Here is a 24,302-nt window from a genome sequence, read left to right on the forward strand (position 1 = left end):
TAAAATTTTAATACTAGAAAAAACTATAAAAATAATGCTACTTTTATAGGAAAAGTAGAGTAATAATATAAATAAGTTTTCTTCATAAAATAATATGATATTTATATATGAAATAGGAAAAATAATAGGAACTCATGTATATGACAGCAAGTAAGAATTTCTATAATATCAAATTGAAGCATTGTTCAGAATAATGTTTTCTTGACAATATATCAACATATCAAAGAAGAAAGCAATAATAATAACTGAAGGAAGTATACCTCGGGTTATCTCGATTTATGCCTTGTTTTATAAATATGTTTTTTGTGTAAAATGTCTGACACTTCATGAAAGATGACTTACAGAAATGATTTTATCAAAATATACAAGCAGTTTATTTTAACTGTAATTAAAATTAAGCTAAGCAGGACCCTTTTCTAAAAAAACCTTGTTTTTTTTTTCTATTACTGCAGAAATTTATTACTAGATTTAACAAGGATTTTATATATTTTTACACTCATGATGAATAAATGAAAAAGATCTGATGTGGACACCATATGAGTTCTTTGTACGCCTATTAAATTACATATACACATTTTTGCTGCACTTCATTTAAACTTATTTCATTTGAAAGTGAGATACAATCATCCCATTCTTTAAAAAAAGTGGACAGTTAAAAAACTGCTAAATATTAGTCTTTATAGCATCAAATACACGTATTTACACAATTATAAATTCAACAATGTTACCTGAAATATTAAGTTAGAGTAAAAGTCCCTTTATTACTCTTTAAATAAATGTAAGTCTTATGTCTATCTAATACAATGGTTTTTTAAATTTTTATCATCAACAAAATGGAAACAAAAACGAAACAGGAGAAGGTTACTAAATTTTATAGCGATATTTATTATCAAGTAGACTGAAACAAATGCATAAATAAAAATAATATGATTCTAAATTATAATTATCAATTAATTAAATAATCAGATGTTTCACCAAATCTGATGTGGACACCACATGACATCCTTGTACGCCTATTAAATCACATTTACACATTTTTAAAAGTACATTAAATTTTATTTCACTAATAACTTCTGATTATTTTCCTTTTTTTATTACTATTATTAAATTATTTTTTATTGTAAAGAATTTTTTACAATCAAAGGTTAATTATTAATAAATTAAAATATTTAAATTTAAAAAAAAAAGTCAGAAATGAAGTCGAATCGATGTGTCTTCCCTTGTAAGATCCAAATATTTCATTAATTAAAATTTTATTTGGCTATAACTATGGAACCAATGACAATAAGTACCACTTATGATATATAATTGAAAAAGCTCTCAACGAGGGCTTATTACTGCAGTTAAGTCCAAAATCTTAATGTTTTTTGGATTTTGGACACTTTTGGTTCAGTCGATTGCGATCAAAAGGATAGGTACACAACTAGATGTTACAACAGTTCTAAATCCAAAATTTCAGCATCCTACAGCTAATCGTTTTTGAGTTATGCGAGATACATACGTACATAGTGTAGGTACGTACGTACAGACGTCACGCCGAAACTAGTCAAAACGGATTCAGGGATAATCAAAATGGATATTTCCGTTGAAATCTAAAAACCGAAACTTTTTGCGATCACAATACTTCATTTACTTCGTACAAGGAAGTAAGAAAAACGAAAATAATTAAAATTACAATCAAAATTAGATTTGAATATATAATCAAACGATCCTAAAGAATCAGATGAAATTTCAACTCAACTTTTAACCTTTATAAACTAATACTTGTTTTAATGATGTGTAAAAGAATTTTTGTTTCAACTGAATACGTTTTAATTAGTATAAAATTTACCACTACTCCATTAATGATAAACGGTACTCAGCATGATTATCTTATGAAAGTCGAGGTGTGGAAATGCCTGGCAAAAAGTTTTCTTTTTTTTCCCTTGCAATTATGTAAACTACTAATGATATTACAAATATGTGAGAAGATTTGTTATGGATATTACAAACTCGAACTTCCAGTAAATGTTAACATTATTGTACGCGAAAAAACTTATTGTAACGAATAATTTAAATTAAGGTAAAAACTTGCGATGAGGTTAGAAAAAAAACATCAGTATACGGAAAACTATTTATATTCGTAGTGAACGAGAGGATAGGTTAACTTTACAGACGACTTTTGTACGTTTCTAGAATATATTACACAAGATACAGATAGAAGAAAGAATTTATCCAATCAAATTTCACCCATCTGACCGATATTTGAAGTTATTTGTTTAAAAATGTTACTTGGAATCAGTTAGAGAACTACGAAAAAATTTTTTTACCGGGATTCAAACAATAAACGGTCTCTGAATAGTCGAACTGGAGTGCGCGGGGTCAATAACTTTATTCAATCACCCGCACTCCCATCAGTATTATTAACACAAAACAAAACCGTTTAGAAACTGCGCCTTGTTTCTAGTTTCTAACTCCTAATTCACACGCATAAGTACTATATATTAAACTGCACAATATACCACTAGCATCAACACGAACTATGGAACAGCGTGCCAAACAAACGAGCTTTCAATCTAGCTTACTTTGTTGTTTGTCCACTTTTCTCATTCTTCCACCCCCATTGTACACGAGCATACAAACGCTGAATCTCAAACATCTTGTTTTGAATCACGCCTAAGAAGTATCAGGTCAAATTTCAACTAAACCTTTAACCTTTGTATACCTGTATAAATACCAACGCTGATCAAAACATGTACATCAATAAAGATTATACGACCTACAGAACTCAAAGCTTTTAGTTTTGTACGCATGTATATTATTAAATAGCACTATTATAGTAAAGTGTTATTCCTCACATTAAAGTTATTCTTAAATAAATTTTTATATAATTGGACGTAAACATTTTTTTGTCCTTAGCATACATATTTTTTGTTATATACAGGTACATCACGAAATAATAATTAAACAATAAGAAGAGATTCAAACTGAAAGTAAAATATTTCAATTTTCTAATAGGTTTATTCAGAAATTATTAATATTAATTCATACAATAAAATTAATTGTGTGTTTGTCTGAGTGGTACAGAAATTAGCGCTTCCCACACAAAAGATACTTAGTCTGAGCCCAGTCCGGTCCACTAACATTTAATATAAGAGGTCCTCAATAATGTATTCCGATTAGTTTCATGTTGGGTTTTAATAAACAAAACGTTTTCGTAAAATTAAACGTCTTTATTTTGAATTTCACCCAAATGTCTAATTTTGAACATTCCTAATAAAACAAAATTTTCAAAGTTTCTATTCCTAAAAGAATCTCTTATATAGTTTATAATTCATTATCACAAACTGTCACAGTGGATAGTAATTTTTTTTTTCTGGTTCACAATAAGATTTATCTTTGTAATGAAAATATCTTTGAAAAATATTAAGTACCTATTTTTCTTTTTATATTTAACTCATAAATCACTTATACCACATGAAAATCTTAATAACTATTGAATAATGAACAATAACTGATTAATAATTGAATTTCAAAGTTTGCATTCCCAAGTCTGAATTAGGAATATTTTAACAAACTTATAAATAGGAGGAGCACCTCAATTTGACTCAAATTAACTTTTTGTGTATGTTCACATCTTATTCAATATTCCTTTTTTATTTTCTAGAAGTTCCTATTCTTAACATAAGCTTAACAATTGTCTACATAATTAATTAACATAATTCTCTACATAAGCTCGAAGTTTCCGTATGGAAATATGGAATAAAATATTTTTAATGAATGAAAAATTACGTGGACAAGAATTCAAACTCGGGACCTTCTAAATGAAAGCCTTGACGCTACTACTCCACCGTGGTGGTTGGGAGGGGGGGTTCCGCAATATGTTTCTTCCAGAAAACATCAATGAATTCTTATTAACAAAGAAAAGCTACATGATCACGTAGATGATTTAAAGCCATTTTTTTTTTTTTTTATAATTTGAGGTGGTCGTTAATAATTTGGTGGTTATCCAAAGTATTTTCATACGTACCTATAAAAAAAACTGTTTGGAAAATTTGAGGTAAAATACACAAACCATATACATAAAAATAAACCATACATAAATCAAATAATAAATAAACACATATACCTGCATTCCAGAGAAAATTAACTAATATTCCACAATAATATGTAAGTCATTTCTTTTATAAAAAAGCAGGTTATTCATCTCATTTTTTTTTTACAAACGTTTCTTTTAGTATAGACAGGGTTTATGGCTTATTATTAACATTTTAAATAAAAGTAAAATAAAATTAGCTCGGGTAAAAATTATTTAATACAACAAACATCAACAAAACTGTTGTAAAATGTAAAACAAATTATTACTTTTCATTTCAACTTTTAATTCCGACGTTTTCAAGTCAGTGCTAAATTAAGGGTTACTAAATAAATATTTTTAATTTTAACTAGACTTTTTTAAATCAAAATTAATAGTTTTGAAAAATGTAATACTATTTTTTATTATTTGACTATTCAGAGCAGTGTTTTTTTCTATTAATTTGCATTTTAATTAGTTTAAAAACTTATTTTATTTCTTTCAGTTATAATCAATATCTAATCCAAGATAATTTTCAGTAACTTCAAATAAATAAAAAATAATTATTCACATAACACTATTTATTTTCTTCCCAATAATAATTAATTGTAGAAATAATTTATAGAGAAAACAAAGAGTTGAAAAATTCCTGTAAAATATTTATCCAGTAATTTATTTTTTAAAAGGTAATTATATATTCTTATAATATTTTTGCCGAGTTTCAAAAAGAAAGATTTAAATAAGAATAGTAAAGGTTATTAGTATAAAATGAAAATTCATTAGTATAAAAAAAAGTTTAAATAAATAAAATTAATTTTAATACTTCAAACAATTAGATTGTTTCGTTAAGGAATTTTATAAATTTATATTAGGCTTATCATGTATAACTATACATTGTAAACTAAACTGTGATATTTAATAAATATACTCTTAAAAAACGAATCGCATAAATTTAAGCAAGCAAGTGATGGAGTTGTTAATGAAATAATGTAACAGATTAACACACTCAAAACAGAATAAGAAAATAAATAAATATTCTTCTCAGTTTACCATTAATGGTTATTTTTATAACAATTTACTTAAGTATAAAATGCAGTAGAACACCCCCAGAAAACAACAAATTTGGGGGGAGGAGGAGGCAATAGTACAATTATTTATTTATTGAATACCAGTATATTATGTACCGCAGTCTGTATATACAGATACAAACAAACAAACAAGCAGGATAAACAAATTGTGTAAAGAGTTGTATCGTTGTATGTTCTGTATACAAAACTGATCCGATTAAAACAAGGTTGCATAGGGGTTGAAATGTGGTATATATCAGAGTAATAGTTTAACGTTTAGAGCAGAACTTGTTCTAGATCGGTCGGTCGGTACTATCGTCAAGGTATGTATGCCCTTATTCGTTCAACCCTTTTACCCTTTAGTCCTTTACGTAATAGTAATAGTATCTAAAAGGATTACAGAAAAGCGACTTAGTACGCTGTATTGGATAACCTATCCTTTGAACCTCAAAGTTTAATTTTATACTGGCGAGAAGAGAAGGAAATTCGGAGAGAAAACCAAAGGAAGATTAACTTCAACAATTTATATTATGTTTATGTCCGAAAATTGTAAGAACAACTTTGTCAGTGTGATCGATTTATATAAAATACCAGTCTTATTTGACTGTAATTAGAATGCTAACTACTGGAGACAAATAATTTTAAAAATGCATTAAATTTTTAAACAATATTATTATAAATATATTACTGTATAGAAATTATATAACTGTTAAGAGAATGGACGATTTTATATGGAACAGACCCCTTGGCATTTCTCTCTTGTCGAAAAAGGTGACTGATGGAAGAAATAATACTCTAATATTAGTTTATTTAAATGTTAAATAAAGTTTAACTTTAAAAGCATTAAAAGTTTATTCGGATCTCTTCATATGTTATTATTCTTCGGATGAGTTCAATTTTTCTTGTTTCAAAATTAATTTTATTTTCCTACAATGAATGATTTAAAAGTCAATTTTGGCACCTGATATCAATAAAGTAATATTGTATGTTTGTCAAAATAAAAAATGTAATTACGTAAGTAAATAAAAATTCAAAAGAATATAGAAAAATAAAACATAAATTTACATTTCCATTATTAATTTAAACTAACATTAAGCTACTAATTTAAATAAATTTAGTTTTGTGTTTATTTATGTTTGTTAATTATTTAATCAAAGAGAGAATAATTTTGTAAATCACAAAACAGCCCAAACTCGAGATTGCCATCCAGTCCATTACGAAAGTGAAATCATTACTAACTCGTCAGTAGAAAGCCTGTAAGTAATTATAAGAACACACTTTTACTACCACGCTACCACTGGTACAAGCCACAGTTAATTTAAATTTTAAATCTCATGGAATTTCATTTGGCATATTGCATATTTATTTGGAAAATTTGTTCGACCCTTTATATACACACACACACACACACACACACACACACACACACACACACACACACACACACATATATATATATATATATATATAGTATATTATAAAGGTTTGGTTTGTTTTTTTGTTTTTAATTCACAACATAAGCGGGAAGTTTCAGTATGGAAATATGGAATAGACTATTTTTATTGTATTAAATATTACGTTCTTATATAACGATATAAAGATTACATTTTTTAGATTAATAAATAAGATTAAATTACGTATTTATATCTAAAATAGATATATATATGTATATGAAAGAAGAGGAATTTTCATAAATTGGTGCATTTTTTAAATATTTACTTAACCAAAAACAAAGAATGTTATATATGAGAAATTTAAGAAAGAACAATAATTAACAATTGTTTACTGAGGTAATAATAACTGCAACTTCTCTAACCAATTCTACTATCTTATACTCTATTTGGATGAAAAATTTTACTTACAAATTCGGTTTTTGAGAAATCAAAAAAAAAAAAACTTGAGACAAATTTATGTCGTGGCAACCAGACATAACGAGACATCAATTTTCGTCTCAAAACATATTAAAAATTATAAAAATAAAACAGCTTAACAGTAACTGTCAAGAAAAACAAAAATAGTAATTATTACGTAAATTTACTTACTAGTTAGTGAGAGAGAACGAAGGTGATAGTTTTAGAGTTAATAATAATAATAGCTAATTTTAGAGTTCTAATAAAAATAACATCCCTTAATTTTACTGTTCTTATATAAACAAAATCACTAAGAAAAATTACCAATCTTATAGTTTTATTTTTTTTTTACTAACAAAATTCTGACCTGACTGAAAAAAAGGTAAAAAATAAAAGGAGATGAAGTCTGATTCGAACCGATGTGCCTTCCCCTAAGATCCAAATATTTAATTAATTAAAATTTCATTTGGCTATAACTCTGGAACCAATGAAAGTAAGTACTCCTTATAATATACCGTTGAAAATCTCTCAATGACGGCTTATTACTGCCGTTAAGAAAAAGTCCAAAATCCAAAAGAATTTGGATTTTGGCTTTTTTGGACACTTTTGGTTCAGTTCATTGCAATCAAAAAGGGAGGTGCACAACTAGATGTTACAACAGTCCTAAATCAAAACTTTCAACAACCTACGGCTAATCGTTTTTGAGTTATGCGTGATATATTCATACATACATACGTACGTACAAACGTCACGCGAAACTAGTCAAAATGGATTCAGGGATGGTCAAAATGGATATTTCCGTTGAAATCTGAAAACCGAAATTGTTCGCGATCACAATACTTCCTTTTCTTCGTACAAGGAGGTAAAAATTATATAAATCATGTAAGAAATGTTAAAATGTGTTACTCTGCGGATAAAGAAAGAACTAAACCAACATTTGCTTGGATGGATAAGGATAATCGTGATAAAACTTTGATCGAAATATAATCACAAAATATTTATTTTTTTTTATAAAATAAAAAAAAATAAATATGATTAAAGTCCAAATTAATAATTTAAAATAAACAAATATGCAATAATAATAAAATAAACACATGAATACGTTAAGTATAAAAATAAATCACGATTCAGAAGACGTACAAGGAAGTAAAAAGTGATTTAATATACTATGATTTGAAAATATGATATTCAAATAACCAATTACGAGACATAGTATAATACATTTTGCACACAAGATTTTAAACATCAAAAATAGAAAAGCAACATTCTACCAGTAAAATGTGTGTAACATTACCCTGAAAAAATATATAAATTTTACACGCTTTAATGAAATATTGACAGCTGTTTTCTCCAAAACTAATTACACTAATCTTATTGTAAAACTACACTGAGATTCAGAATTATGTCTCGTGTGAATGCTAGAAAATTTAAATGAGATACAAGTCGAATGACAATTTTGGAAATTTTGAGAGATATGATTATGATATATGATTAATTCACGGCAGTCAATTTACTAAAAAATAAACAGAAAATATGTAATATATATACAGAAAAATATAGGGACTTGGATATTTCCTTAAATAAAAATATATTTAAAAAAATTAAACACATTACTCAGATACAAAATTCGTTGTTTACTTTTCCCGAGAGCAAACAGAAAACATTTGTCTCATTGTTTCATGTACGTGCGTGCGCACGCGGTGTTTGTATTTGTGTAGGCACACGCGTTTTGTTTTTTATCATTTATTTGCGTTATAACTGTGGGAAGGAGGACTAATAAGGACATAACCTAATTAAATATACAGCCGAAGCAAGGCGGCTCTTATGTTAGTTAAAATCGGCTTAAAAATATCCCAGTTATGAGTAGAAAACTTAATTCGTTTTAGACAAGATAACACGTAAAAAAAATTAAAACTTTCTAAAAAAATCTTTTTTTTTGTATTTAATGCATTTTTATTTTTTCAAATTTTAAACGGTAGAATTCTAAAATAAAAGTCTGAATACAGAGCTTTTGAAATACTTCTGTAAATAAACGCGAAGAATTTATTTATGAAATTGTAGTAGAAAGAACGCATAAGTTCCTTCCGAGAACTGGAAAATAAACAACTGCATCAGAACTCTTTACTTTACATTTACTGCCCTAGAACTCTTTACAACCTTTTAAATATAGTGTAGGCTTTTTATGTTAACCAAAATAATAAAAATAATATTATATTAGACTACCGATAAAAATGACTCCAAATTTTACAGAACTCGGATAGCATATTATTCCTGGAGAGATCTTCTGGGAAACGTATCCTCATTAAACTACATAAATACCAAAATAATAGTAAATCACAAAGGGAGGTCATCCTTAATAGTGATTCAATAAGAGTTCTGAATAAATGGTAGAAAATCAACAGTAGGAAAGGAAAAGATAAAGTGGTAGATGATTGATAAAAAGATGATCTATCAAGAAACGACTGCGAAAATGAGATTAAAAAAAACCATCCCAAAAGTATAACTCAGATCCTCACCAAGCCGTAGACATCAATCGATCAATAATTTTTCAGAAGCTGTGTTACTATTAAGAGTGGGAAATCTGCATTACTGTTAAATGATTTTAAACTATGAATGCCAAGGAGAATCTATACAAATAAATAAAATTTAAATATATATATGTTTATAAGATAACGGGAGTTTTCATAATCCCGTGCATTTTTTAAAAATTCATTTAAACAGAAACAGATCAAACACTGAATACCGTGGATAAATATCTAGAAAAATGATTGAAATTAATATTGTAAAAAATGAAATCTACCACAGACATGAATAACGAAGATATTTAAGATCGTATAGTTATAATACTTTTGAACTTAAAGCAATTCGCTACTTAACACGTAAAATTACAAATAATGAATAAAAAACTATATTAAAAGGAGCAGAGATTATTACAAGAGTACATAATTAAAAAAAAAATTGTATTTGAAAAGTAATATCAAGTATAAATTTAAGTATTAAAATAAAAGATTTATTTATTACGCTTTATGTTTTTATTAAAACACGTAAAAAAGAAAAGTTAGAAGAATATAACATGTTGTTTGTAAAAGATAAAGTTAACAAGAAGATTTTTAAAATCAATTGGTTTTAGAAAGTATTAATTTCGCTTAAGTAAATCAGAAAAGAGACAAGTTTATGGCAGAATATAATATAAAAGGAAACTATATTTTGTGGCTGAATATTAATCTTTCCGTGGTTATTAGTTTATCACAAACTGGATGAATTAATATAAAGGAAAAAACGATTAAAAAAGAACAAATGTACACGACGTGGTTGTATAATTATATCAGATGTATTAAATAGTTTTAAAATGAAAAGATTACCACACAACTGGAAAGAATAAAAATAACGTAAAGAAAGAAAAGTTAAATATCACTTTTTTTAAATAAATAGTATTGTGCAATACGTTAGTACAAGGCGTAACTGTAATAGATAGAGAAAAATGAAGGCTGCTGATATGTTAATCCCTCATTTAAATTGAAAAGGACTAAATAGATGATATAACAATAAATAATATGACGTTTTGTCACGAAAATATTTTTTTTTAGATTATCCTTGAAAGTTTTAAAAATAAAGGAAAAGAATAAAGACATAAAAAGAAGAAAAGAGACATAAAAATAATTAACAATTAGAAATTTAACAAAAGCCTCTCTTAAAGTAATAATACTTTAAATTTCGCCTTCTTAAAGCTAGCGCCAAATTAAAAACAAATGCCAAAAATTACAAACGTTTAATTTAACGCCGATTCAAAAAAAATATATATAAAAAAGTAGCTTTATAAGTGCATTACTTAGTTCATTATAGTACTAATTTAAACATTATATATCAATTTTCAGTTTAGAGAGTCCTAAAACCTCTTATAAAACAAAACCATACTCAAGAAATGTAAAGGCGAGAAAGGTTCATATTGATAAAAATCAGAAAGAGGATTCAAAAGAATAAACATTGGTATTAAGCATATATTTTCATGAGATAATATTTTCTGTAATTTGGGATATGGATTTAATTTTTTTTTTAAATTATTTGTTTCAAAATTTTTCTTCCTTGTTTGATATATATATATATATATATATATATATATATAGTTTTTTCTGTTATGAAAGAGCGGGCATCAACAGCTAAGGTCATTAATCCGGTGGAAATTAGTAACGTATGAAAAGATACCATGTCTGACCGGATTTACATATATATTAATTTAATAAAATTACCCTCCTCTATAAATCATGAGACCTTGCCGTTGGTGAGGGGGCTTGAGTGCTCAGGGATACAGAGTAGCTGGACCGAAGGTGCAACCATATCGGAGAGGTATCTGTTGAGAGCCAGACTAAGGAATGATTCCTGAAAGAGGGCAGCAGCTCTTTCAGTAGTTGTTAGGGGCATGAGTCAGAATGACTTAAACGGCCATATCAACATCACTCAGTCCTCTGAGTACTGCGCAGCTGAAAGCAATGGAAAACTACAGCTGCTTTTTTTCCAAGAAAATGTAGCTCTCTGCATTTTCAAATAGCAATGATGGAGGTGCCTTCCTTGGTAAATGTCCCCCGTTCGGATCTCCTGGTGGGGACTACTAAGGAAGGGGTCACCAGAAAATTATAAAATAACATTCTACGAGTCGGAGCATGGAATGTTAGAAGTTTAAAAAAAGTTGGTAGGCTAGAAAATTTAAAAAGGGAAATGGATAGGATAAATGTGGATGTAGTAGGAATTAGTGAGGTTCGGTGGGAAGAGGAAGGCGACTTTTGGTCAGATGATTATAGAATAATTAACTCAGCTTCAAATAATGGACAGGCAGGAGTAGGTTTCATAATGAACAAGAAGATAGGGAAGAGAGTAGAGTATTTCAAAACGCATAGCGATAGAATCATTGTAATAAGGATAAAATCAAAACCTAAACCGACAACGATTGTTAACGTCTATATGCCTACAAGCGCCCATGATGATGATGAGGTAGAGTGTGTATACGAAGAGATTGATGAAGCAATTAAACACGTAAAAGGAGATAAAAATTTAATAATAGTTGGAGATTGGAATGCAAGCATTGGAAAAGGCAAGGAAGAAAATATAGTGGGTGAATACGGACTGGGCAAAAGGAATGAAAGAGGGGATCGACTTATAGAATTTTGCACGAAGTATAATTTAGTAATTGCCAACACCCAATTTAAAAATCATAATAGAAGAATATACACTTGGAAAAAGTCAGGCGATACTGCAAGGTATCAGATAGATTATATCATGGTTAAGCAAAGATTTAGAAATCAACTGGTTGACTGCAAAACTTACCCTGGAGCAGACATTGATAGCGACCATAATTTGGTGATAATGAAATGTAGATTGGGGTTTAAAAACCCGAAGAAAAGGTGTCAGATGAATCGGTGGAATTTAGAGAAGCTTGAGGAAGAGGAGGTAAAGAAGATTTTGGAGGAGGACATCGCAAGAGGTTTGAGTAAAAAATATAAGGTAGAAAATGTAGAAGAAGAATGGGAGAATGTTAAAAAGGAAATTCTTAAATCAGCAGAAGCAAACTTAGGCGGAATAAAGAGAACTGGTAGAAAACCTTGGGTTTCAGATGATATATTGCAGTTGATGGATGAACGTAGAAAATATAAGAATGCTAGTGATGAAGAAAGTAAAAGGAACTATCGGCAATTAAGAAATGCTATAAACAGGAAGTGCAAACTGGCGAAAGAAGAGTGGATTAAAGAAAAGTGTTCAGAAGTGGAAAAAGAAATGAACATTGGTAAAATAGATGAAGCATACAGGAAAGTCAAGGAAAATTTTGTGGTGCATAAATTAAAATCTAATAATGTGTTAAACAAAGATGGTACACCAATATATAATACGAAAGGTAAAGATAGATGGGTGGAATATATTGAAGAGTTATACGGAGGAAATGAATTAGAAAATGGTGTTATAGAGGAAGAAGAGGAAGTTGAGGAGGATGAAATGGGAGAAACAATACTGAGATCTGAATTTAAGAGAGCATTAAAAGATTTAAATGACAGAAAGGCTCCTGGAATAGACGGAATACCTGTAGAATTACTGCGCAGTGCAGGTGAGGAAGCAATTGATAGATTATACAAACTGGTGTGTAAAATTTATGAAAAAGGGGAATTTCCGTCAGACTTCAAAAAAAGTGTTATAGTCATGATACCAAAGAAAGCAGGGGCAGATAAATGTGAAGAATACAGAACAATTAGTTTAACTAGTCATGCATCAAAAATCTTAACTAGAATTCTATACAGAAGAATTGAGAGGAGAGTGGAAGAAGTGTTAGGAGAAGACCAATTTGGTTTCAGGAAAAGTATAGGGACAAGAGAAGCAATTTTAGGCCTCAGATTAATAGTAGAAGGAAGATTAAAGAAAAACAAACCAACATATTTGGCGTTTATAGACCTAGAAAAGGCATTCGATAACGTAGACTGGAATAAAATGTTCAGCATTTTAAAAAAAATTAGGGTTTAAATACAGAGATAGAAGAACAATTGCTAACATGTACAGGAACCAAACAGCAACAGTAATAATTGAAGAACATAAGAAAGAAGCCGTAATAAGAAAGGGAGTCCGACAAGGATGTTCCCTATCTCCGTTACTTTTAAATCTTTACATGGAACTAGCAGTTAATGATGTTAAAGAACAATTTAGATTCGGAGTAACAGAACAAGGTGAAAAGATAAAGATGCTACGATTTGCTGACGATATAGTAATTCTAGCTGAGAGTAAAAAGGATTTAGAAGAAACAATGAACGGCATAGATGAAGTCCTACGCAAGAATTATCGCATGAAAATAAACAAGAACAAAACAAAATTAATGAAATGTAGTAGAAATAGCAAAGATGGACCACTGAATGTGAAAATAGGAGGAGAAAAGATTATGGAGGTACAAGAATTTTGTTATTTGGGAAGTAGAATTACTAAAGATGGACGAAGCAGGAGCGATATAAAATGCCGAATAGCACAAGCGAAACGAGCCTTCAGTAAGAAATATAATTTGTTTACATCAAAAATTAATTTAAATGTCAGGAAAAGATTTTTGAAAGTGTATGTTTGGAGTGTCGCTTTATATGGAAGTGAAACTTGGACAATCGGAGTATCTGAGAAGAAAAGATTAGAAGCTTTTGAAATGTGGTGCTATAGGAGAATGTTAAAAATCAGATGGGTGGATAAAGTGACAAATGAAGAGGTATTGCGGCAAATAGATGAAGAAAGAAGCATTTGGAAAAATATAGTTAAAAGAAGAGACAGACTTATAGGCCACATACTAAGGCATCCTGGAATGGTCGCTTTAATATTGGAAGGACAGGTAGAAGGAAAAAATTGTGTAGGCAGGCCACGTTTGGAATATGTAAAACAAATTGTTAGGGATGTAGGATGTAGAGGGTATACTGAAATGAAACGACTAGCACTAGAAAGGGAATCTTGGAGAGCTGCATCAAACCAGTCAAATGACTGAAGACAAAAAAAAAAATAAAAAAAAATAAAATTACAAATTATTATATAGATCTTTTCACAATAAAAATTCAATAATATACATTGTATCACTAAGTTGTCCTGATTGTGGTATTTAAATAAATTTCCTGATGTTAGATCGCCTGATCTAACACCTTTGCTTTTTGTGTCTGGGGATGAATGACAAATATTTTATACAAAACAAAAATAGTACAGAAACGTTTCAAGAAATTTGTTGAAAATGGCGGACTCATTTTTGAACACTTATTCATACACTTTGGTCTAATGTACGGTTTGTAGATAAAATTCGAATTTTCTAACTTCTCTTTGTTTTATTCTACTAAACTTGCACCACTTTGTTCAGAGAAATTCTCTACAAGTGTTTTTTAATAATTTTTACATGTCTATCACCCATTTAACAAAGTTTTTGTACATCAAACTTAAAAACAGGGGTTTTTTTTCACGGCGTTCACTCCAGAATTTAAAAAAAAAAACTGCTTATACGGTTCTGGGACATATTTTATTTCAGGTCAAAAACCATAAAATATCACTCACTAATTCTGTCCGTTAATTAACGACCTAAAAGTTATAGTTTGAACTCATTTTACCGGGGTAGCTGAAATACGAGCAAACTCTTCGTATCTCGCAAACGAAGCATTTTAGGACATATATTTATACGATTTAAAAAAAAATATAAACATATGTCCTAAAATGAATTTTTTTTTCATTATTTTCACGAAATGAATAGTTTATGAAAGTCTGGGGAGAAATTCGTGATACAATCTGTATAATGATGTACACAAAAATCTGAAAAATATCTAATTACTTGTTTACAAACTCAACGTAATATTCGTTTAAAAAAGATCTTCTCAGTTTTGATTCGTGTACAACTTACAACTAGACTACTAAGAGAAGCCTTTCTAAAAAAAAAAATAATAAAATCATCTACTTCCATTTTATACTTTCTGAGTAAAGTCAATTTAGTGTTAAAATGAAATAGATATAGGTCAAATTGAGTATTCATCCATTTAAAAAAAAAAAATTTTGTTTAAAAAAATTTCATGGAAGTTAATTCTTTTAAATAAATAAAGTAATGTACTTTTTCAGTTACCAATGAACAATTTTCTTGCTTGGGACAGTCACAAATATAGATTTTATTTTTAAAAAATGTAATCTGGGCATCACATGACTTTCTTGTACAACTACTAAATTACATACACATTTTTTTTAGAATGAAAAGTACCTAAAATTTTATTTTATTAATAACTTCTGAGATTTTTCCCTTTTTTTTATTATAATTGAATTATTATTTATTGTATTTTTTTTTACAATCAGTGTTTAATAATTATAAATCAATATATTTAAATTAAAAAAAGTTAAATAACTGAACTGATGTGCCTTCCCCTTCCAAATATTTCATTAATTAAAATTTAATTTGGCTATAACTCTGGAACCAATTAGTACCACTTATAATATACTCTTCAAAAGTTCTTAATAAGGGCTACTGCCGTAAAGAAAAAATCCAAAATCCAAAGTACTTTGGATTTTTTTGGAAACTTTTGGTACAGTTGATTGCAATCAAAAAGGGAGGTGCACAACTAGATGTTACAACAGTCCTAAATCCAAGAATTCAACATGCTGCGACCAATCGTTTTTAAGTTATACGAAATACATGCGTACGTACAGACGTCACGCCGAAACTAGTCAAAATGGATTCAGAGATGGCCAAAAATGGATATATCCGTTGAAATCTGAACGCAAAATTTTTCGCGATCACAATACTTATTTTACTTCGTACAAGGAAGTAAAAAAGTAAAAATTGGCTAGTAAATTTTTTTAACTTTTTTAATATAAAATTGAAAAAAAAATTATTTGAATGCTAACACCGCTTTTGGGTTTTAAGTTAATAGATCTACAATTTTTCAATGTTTAATCTGCTCCAAGCGTAATCTTTTATAAAAACTTTAAGTACAGACTTACAAGATACTAACAATATTAAAGGAGAAAACTTTGAAAACTGAGCAACTGAATTCAATGATAACACTATTCTACGTTGTATAAAAAACTTTATTTATGTAGATTTAATAATTTTATTACAAATTCATTCAAGTAAAACGTAATTGAATGCGGACAGTAGCATCTTTGAAAGGTAATCAAATCACAAATCCATCAAGTTGAGTTTCACACAATTGAAGTTTAATTCTTTTTTCTGTTTAAGTAACACTTACAATCATATAAATATAGCAATTTATTATAATGACGATACAAACATAAGATTTAAATCATTTAAATTTATATGATGTAATAGAAAAATGGAAAAAGTAAGCAATTTAACGTAAAATGCTATCCCACAAAAATTGCTTGCTAAAATATTCATTAATAGCATTATGTTATTTGTTTACACAGAGTTTCTGAGCACATAAAAAATTGAATAGTGTATTATTAGGAAGAAAAAAATTCATAACAAATAATAACAACAATAAAACGGTAAAATGAAGTGCTTTCAAGAAGTAAAGTACTATTAATGTGAATCACTAATTCTAACTATTTCTATTCAACAGTAAATTATTTCAACAATTATCAACAGTACTATTACTTTTAATTCAAGAGTAAAAGTACACTTTACGAAATCAAACACATTAAAATTTATAAAAAATGTTTCCTTAATAATAGAAAATTAATATTCAACTAAAAGATTAATAAATACTGTATTCGTTAAGTGTAATGGAGGGCGATACAAAAGATGTTCTATTGTTTTAAAATACTCTTTACCGTTAAAATGTTAATTAATTCAACAGTTTTCCTCAAAACAATGAGATATTATTTTTAAATTACTTAGAATATTTGTTCTTCATGATAAAATTATGTTTATGGTAAAATAATTTATCAAATTAGCTAATTATCATGATTTTAATCAAACTTTAGGTAATTGTTGTCTATATCACAAGAACAGCAGATGGATATTAATGAGATAAACATTTTATACTTTTTAGTGTATTTATAAAATAAAATGAGCTTTAGGTTAGATTTATGAGCACAGTAAAATTTATTAAATCTTCTCAGAAGAATATCTTGGAAAAGTATTATTTTATAAATTCTGTACGTCCTTCTCTCATACCCTAAATATCTGGTTGAACATGGGACGACAATTTTTTTTGATATAACATTTTTAAATAAAACAATTTGTTAAGTACCCACACATAGTTTAATATGAGGTGATATTAACTTTTTTTATTTCCTTTTAACTAAAGAAGAAAAAACCGGAAAGCTTTATGGAAAAATTCTCATTGAAATTTATTATTTTTAGGGTCATAACACCTGATATGTTTTAAAAGATATTTATTGAAGAAAATAATTAACGTATTAATGATCCAAACTCCAAAGAAGAAGGTGACTCAAAAATGTTTAATTGAAAGGATAGGATTGACGGTCGTGACATCACTTTAAAATATATTTTAAAAATGTAACTATAAAATCATCAGACTACGCAAATCCTAATCAAATTAACGGCCACTTAATTTTTTTCAAAGCTATTTTTCCCAAAGCAGCTTACAATGAAACATTAAAAAGATTAATTTTAATAAATCCTCCTACACATCTACGTTTCCTTACACGAAGTCTTTCATCATACGATCTATGCTTGGTATGAGATCCATAAACCATCAAGCCCCAATGGAAGAACAACTTTAAAATGGTTGAGACCATTTTAAGAGGGGAAAAAGAAACGTTGTCAGAGTATTTTAAAGTACGTCACTACTTAAGCAGGTTACTGTACTTAAGTGTCACACAGTGATCTCATACTGAATAAAAATAGTTTCCAGATAAGAGAATTTTCTAAGTTCACTCTTTACTGCTTACTTGTTGAAAAATGATTTAAAGGTTACCATTTTTTTGGACACCTAACAAATATATATAAACAGGGTGATTCAGGAGAATAGGGAATACTTTGACAACTCATTCTAGAGGCTAAAAATAAGAAAAAAATTCATATAAACATAGGTCCGAAAACGCTTTGTTAGCGAGTTATACAGGGTGAAAGAATTCGCCCGAGTTTCAGTTCCTCCGGGTAAATTAAGCCTTTCTGAAATTCTGGGAAGGTCATTTAAGAGGCAAATTCAATTGTTTCTTATGGTTTTTGAGCTGGGAAATCGAAAAAAAATAGGTCCTAGAACTTTATCTCTCTTAATTTCTTAGACACCCCATGTAAAACGCCAAAAATAAGGTCAAAAAATACATTTTTTTACGTTTGACGTACAATTACGTTGTTAAATTGGCAATAAATCATATACATTATTTAATCATAAATTGTAGAGAATTTAAATAATAATAATAATAATAATCTCAACAGAAAACAAATAAAATTTTAAACATAATAATACATATATATATTTATTTTTTTTTTTGTTTCAGAGATTTGCATTCGGAATTTCAGAGTGAGGGGCCATTGGGGCATACCTCATTCAATGCTGTGATGCATTTAATACAGAACTTACAATCCTGCACGTCTCCAGAATTACCGATTTTTGGTTTTTTGGAATTAAGAGTTTGGGATTCAGGTCAACCTTTTCTATGTACTTCTTTAAATTAATTTTAATTAATCCGTTTGCTGTTATCACAATGGGAACAACTTCTATTGAATTCAGTCTGTAAATTTCTTTATATTCTATTGCCAGAGGGTTGTATTTGGTTATTTTATCAGTTTAAGCCTTATTAATATTGTGATCTGATGGGTGAGTTACATCAGTGAGAAGAGCAGTTTTTTCTCTGATGTGTAGAACCATGTCTGGCTATTTGCAGCAACAAATTTGTCAGTATGAATGGGTAGATCATAATAGTCTATAATGCTAATTTTCCAATGTAGATTTGGCCTTATACTCATAATAAGGACAATCATTTACAAATCTCTGTCATCTACAAGTCCTAATTTTAATGCCAATGACTGCATATATGCCATGTCATATATTCATGATTTTATTATTTTAATAATAATTATTATTTTCATTATTTATTTTGTTTGTTCATCCTGGAATAATAAATTGCATTTATAAAAAAAATTTAGTTTGTTATTCTTTCAATATCCTCGTCGAACCGCGAAAACGTACAATATATATATATATATATATATATATATATATATATATATATATATATATATATATATACGATTATACAGACGTAGGATAAATTGTGAACTTTATTCATCATTGTGCAACTTATTCAATTCAACAACGCTTTTCTCATTATCATCTGTTGTACATAAATTAACACGAAAAATAAATATATGATATGTGTACAATTATTTATAAATATATAAATTCGATAATAAGAATAACAAAAAAAAGCTACTACATTAAATAACTTGAATAAATAAAATTTTTTTCTGTATCGGTGGTTAGTATTACTATTAATACTTTAGCGACAAAACGAATTTTAGAAATGTAGAAAATATTCAGAAAAGTTTTTATGCCTTGAATGAGATTTCAACTAAGATTTGACATATTACAATGCAAGCGAGAAAGCTACGATACACGGAATATTGCTTCAAAGAGGTATTACCTACGGGTATGTTTTTTTTAAACATTATAATGTATGATTGTGTAGAATATCTTTTCCTACATTAAGTTTACTACCGGAGATTATTTTATTCAAATTGGGTCATTGGTTTTTAAGGTATTGAATATCAAAGAGAAAAACAGAAAAATTCTAAAAATTACGTAAACTATTTTGTCAGAGAGGACTGTAAAATAAAATTCTAGAAATTGTAATATGTACATATACATTTCAATTTTATTAATAAAAATAAATACACAAAACAAAAGAATTGACGTGGTTACAACACTTTATTCTTCTTGTTACTAACACCATAATTATAAAATATAATAGTACAGAGAATATAGTAAAAAAAAACTGTTACATCAGTTATATAATCTCTGGTATGCTAATGTCTCATAAGTGTTCAGTCATAAAGAATAACGACTGAACTTATCCGGTTTCAATATCATAAATTCGATCCAACCTAGAGTAACTTGATGAACGGATTGGTTGGAGCTTAGGAGTACGGTTTCAATGTTTACCTATACAAATTAAAGAAGCCGTACAAAACTTGACTTTTTTCCACAACAATTGGCCTCGAACAGGAATCCAGCCCCTTCGATCAATAAATTCAGCGAGTTTACTAGGAACTTGTTTACTACGAGCAACTTTGCTAATAGTAAAATTTTGAACCTTTCAATGAATATTTGTAATGAATAAAAATGATATTTTTTTCAATGATTTTTTTTTTAATGAATAAATTAAACCTATTGTGATAGATAATTATAAATATCGTATAGTTTTTCTTGTAATCCGTCTCAGTTCACTGGAAAATAACGGATTTTTTTTAAATAGAAAATTAAAAAATTGGTTTTTATTCATTAATCATTTCAAATGTGTTTTTAAGGTCATATTTGCGTTTACTTGTGATGGATATCATTTTTTGAATAGGGTACGTACTAAGAAAGGATATTAATCAGTCAGACTCCATATTTTATAATAAAATAAACTGTTATTTCATACAGAAACCAGGGATTGAGTATAATAAATAAAAATACGGTTAAAACGTTTGTTGATTAGTAGTTTAAATAACTGGGAAATATGGTTATCAAATTTCATAAAGCACAAGTTGAGTAACCGTACCTTTGTTAGCAAAATTTAAAATTATAATTACTCAGTAGTATTATTATATTATTTATTAACTTAAATTCTTTTTAAATTTAATAACAACAACAATAAAACCTTTCGAAGATGAGTTTTTATTTATTAAATTTTTGTTTACCAATTCAGTTTTGAACCAAGGGAGTCCGTTTTACATATTATAAAGTTAAATCAGAGTAATTTCAAAGAAGATTATTTTTCGGTATTCGAGCTAAAATTTACGAAAATCTTTAGAGTCAGAAAACAATCAAAAGTTACAAAAAAAAAAAAATTATAATTTTTCATATTTTTATGAAAAATATCTTTCTCAAAACTCTGAATCGTATATCTAATGATATTTTTTGGTAAACCAAAAACACACATAACTATAATGAAATTCAACAGTACATGAGATACTTTATCTCTTCCACTAATCCAAATGGCATAAAAACTTTACAAAAATCACTCCTCCTTCCTCAACCTCCTCAGAAAACTGCACTGTCAAAAAATATAAAAATCTGAAGGAAACCAATAAATCTACAGGTTACTATTACGGAGGAAAAATTATCATAATGAAAAATTAAATTATGAAGAAAAAATAAATCATCAAAAATCTTAATTAAACGATCCCAACAATTCGGTGATACAAGACAACCTTGCATTGATGTAAAAATTTCTGATAAATTATTACAAAGATAATTTTGTTTGCTTGGCATTTCTCCCGCCACCAACTCATTCGGTTGCCCTAAAGCATCAGACCGAATGTCTGCACCACAAACGGCTACTGAGCCTCGAAACAGTTTAGCGACCAGTGTCCTAAATAGCTCCTAGAGCTTAACTAACAACGTAAGCGGACTAAGCGCGGTGCCATACATCACCGGCTTACGTGTTCCAACCGCTAACTTGTTATATATTTACTAAAATGGGTAGGCGTACCCCTTCAACTAATAAAAATATATATGACATCCATAAATTAAAATTTACTTTGTCAAGACAGCAATTCGCTGCCACGCCAAGGTCGCTGAATGCCAGCAAGTACCTGTCACCATATTAAGGCACTTGGAGCCCTAACTGGCAGGTGGTCAGCCATATATCTCAAGGTTAGCATCCCAAAGCAATGCTTTAGGAGTCTTTCCCTTAAGTAAACTACTGATATCGGTTGAACATAGCAACCGCATCAAGGAACTCCTACACGGTCCGACAATGCGGCTCTCGCCAAATTGACTCCCCCCTTGTGAATGGCCAATTTTCCCCTTGACCTCTAAGCTGCAGGGTGGCCCCGTCTCTGCCCCCCCCCCCCCCCAAGAGCAGGGCAGTCAAATATCAGGTGTTCATTTGACTGGACCTTCCCGCAAACGCACAGCTCATCAGCTGCCTGGCGGAACCGAACAGATATTGATTTAATTATAAAGATAATAAATGTCTTCCCTCAAACGCGTTAATTTATAATTCTATATCAGATTCCTTCTACTTTATCCACAATGAGGATACTTTATGTAAAGACACTTCACAAGCCGGTCATCCAGATGAATTGGGCTTGTAGGTATAGGAGGTATTGGGAATGGATGTATTTAGAAAAATAATGATGATATCTCCTCTTTGCCTTACGTTAAATACCTAATATGCTGATTTTATCGGCTTAATTTCCACCATCCATTATTGAAGCCATCTTTCTATTAGTGCAATGATGTTGTGAGTTTAAAGTAGTCGTTCTACTTTAGGATAAAATGAATATAAAATAGACATTCAAAAAGTATGCTGATGTGATGGAAATTTCGTCTGCTAAATATTGCAGTGTTTCGTAAATAAGGAAGTTGGATGCGTTAATTGAATATAGAACGGACTAAACTACAGTTCCTTGAGGAATTCCTGCTTCGATACTCTTTATATCTAAATAAGCGTTACTATGTCATACTAAAATGAATCTATGTTACTAATGGTTTCAAAATAAGTCAGTAAGACAAGGCAAAAAATTTCAACTTTGACTAGCAAACCTTTGACCGGACTTTGTTGAATGCTGAATACACATAAAGGAATACAGTTTTTACAAACTGATCACGGATTTCCAGAGATGGCTGGATCTTAAGTACCGGAAAGTGGTTACGAGATGACCTACTTTCAGACCGATCAAGGTTGCTTTGAATCGTAAAAGTGTGAGGCAGGCATTCAGATCCTCCACCGAGTATTGATTATCCGGAATGGAGAACAGCACAGAATACATGGTATTCAAGTAAGATCGGTTCTTTTCGGACAGTAAATATCATGCCTGAGAGAATTCGACATTCCCGTTTCTTATTCTCTATAACATCTTGAGGACTACGCTCCAGACCGAACGGGCATGGTACTTGGTGTCGAAGATGTTTATCAGAATTATCTGCATAAAGATGAGGTGAATCCCTCTGATTTTTCATTAGGGTTATTTTCGTATACAAAGCAGGTCCACCCACAAGGAATAGCAAATACAAACAAAAAAAACTTTAGTGAACTTATTTTCTAGCAAACCTATTATTTATATATCAAAAAATTCATTTAATACTTTAACATAAGAATTCTTCCTTCGTAAACAAAATTATTGATTAGGTAAAATGTTATCTGTGTTAAGAATCGAGAAAAACCGTGTTGGTATGGCGGTTACCATTACCATTTATTTATTGTCATACAGCCTACATTTTTGGTAATTATTTTTATTAATTTTTAAATAGAACTTTTAAAATTAAATTTAACTGATAATTAACAATTTTATACGTTTTGATTTGAGTATTCACATTTTAATTTTGAAATCAAATCATGAAAATTATTATATTCTCTTTCTGTATAAAGTGCTTGAATTCCACTTTCCACATTCAACTTTTTATTTTTTAGTACCATATTTTGTAATAACAGAAGAGGCTTCTCGTTATTAAACAAAAAAAGTCAATTTTTCAAAAATTTTCATATAAAAAAATATCTATATTTCTCTTTATTCTTTGTTGAATTAGTTTCCAATATATTTCGATAAACGAAGAAAAATAGATAGGAGAAGAGATGATGAGAGGGAGAGAGAGAGAGAAATAGAAAACTGATAATATAATTACGGGTTGCATTTCCATCGGCAATTATTATAATTACTTTTTCGTTAACTTTGCCAGAATGTCGTTAGTAAGCGGTACTGCCTATTCTAACTTTGCTCTTCAC

This window comes from Lycorma delicatula, chromosome 5 (genome assembly GCF_047948215.1).
Source record: "Lycorma delicatula isolate Av1 chromosome 5, ASM4794821v1, whole genome shotgun sequence".
In the NCBI taxonomy this organism is placed as follows: Eukaryota; Metazoa; Arthropoda; class Insecta; order Hemiptera; family Fulgoridae; genus Lycorma; species Lycorma delicatula.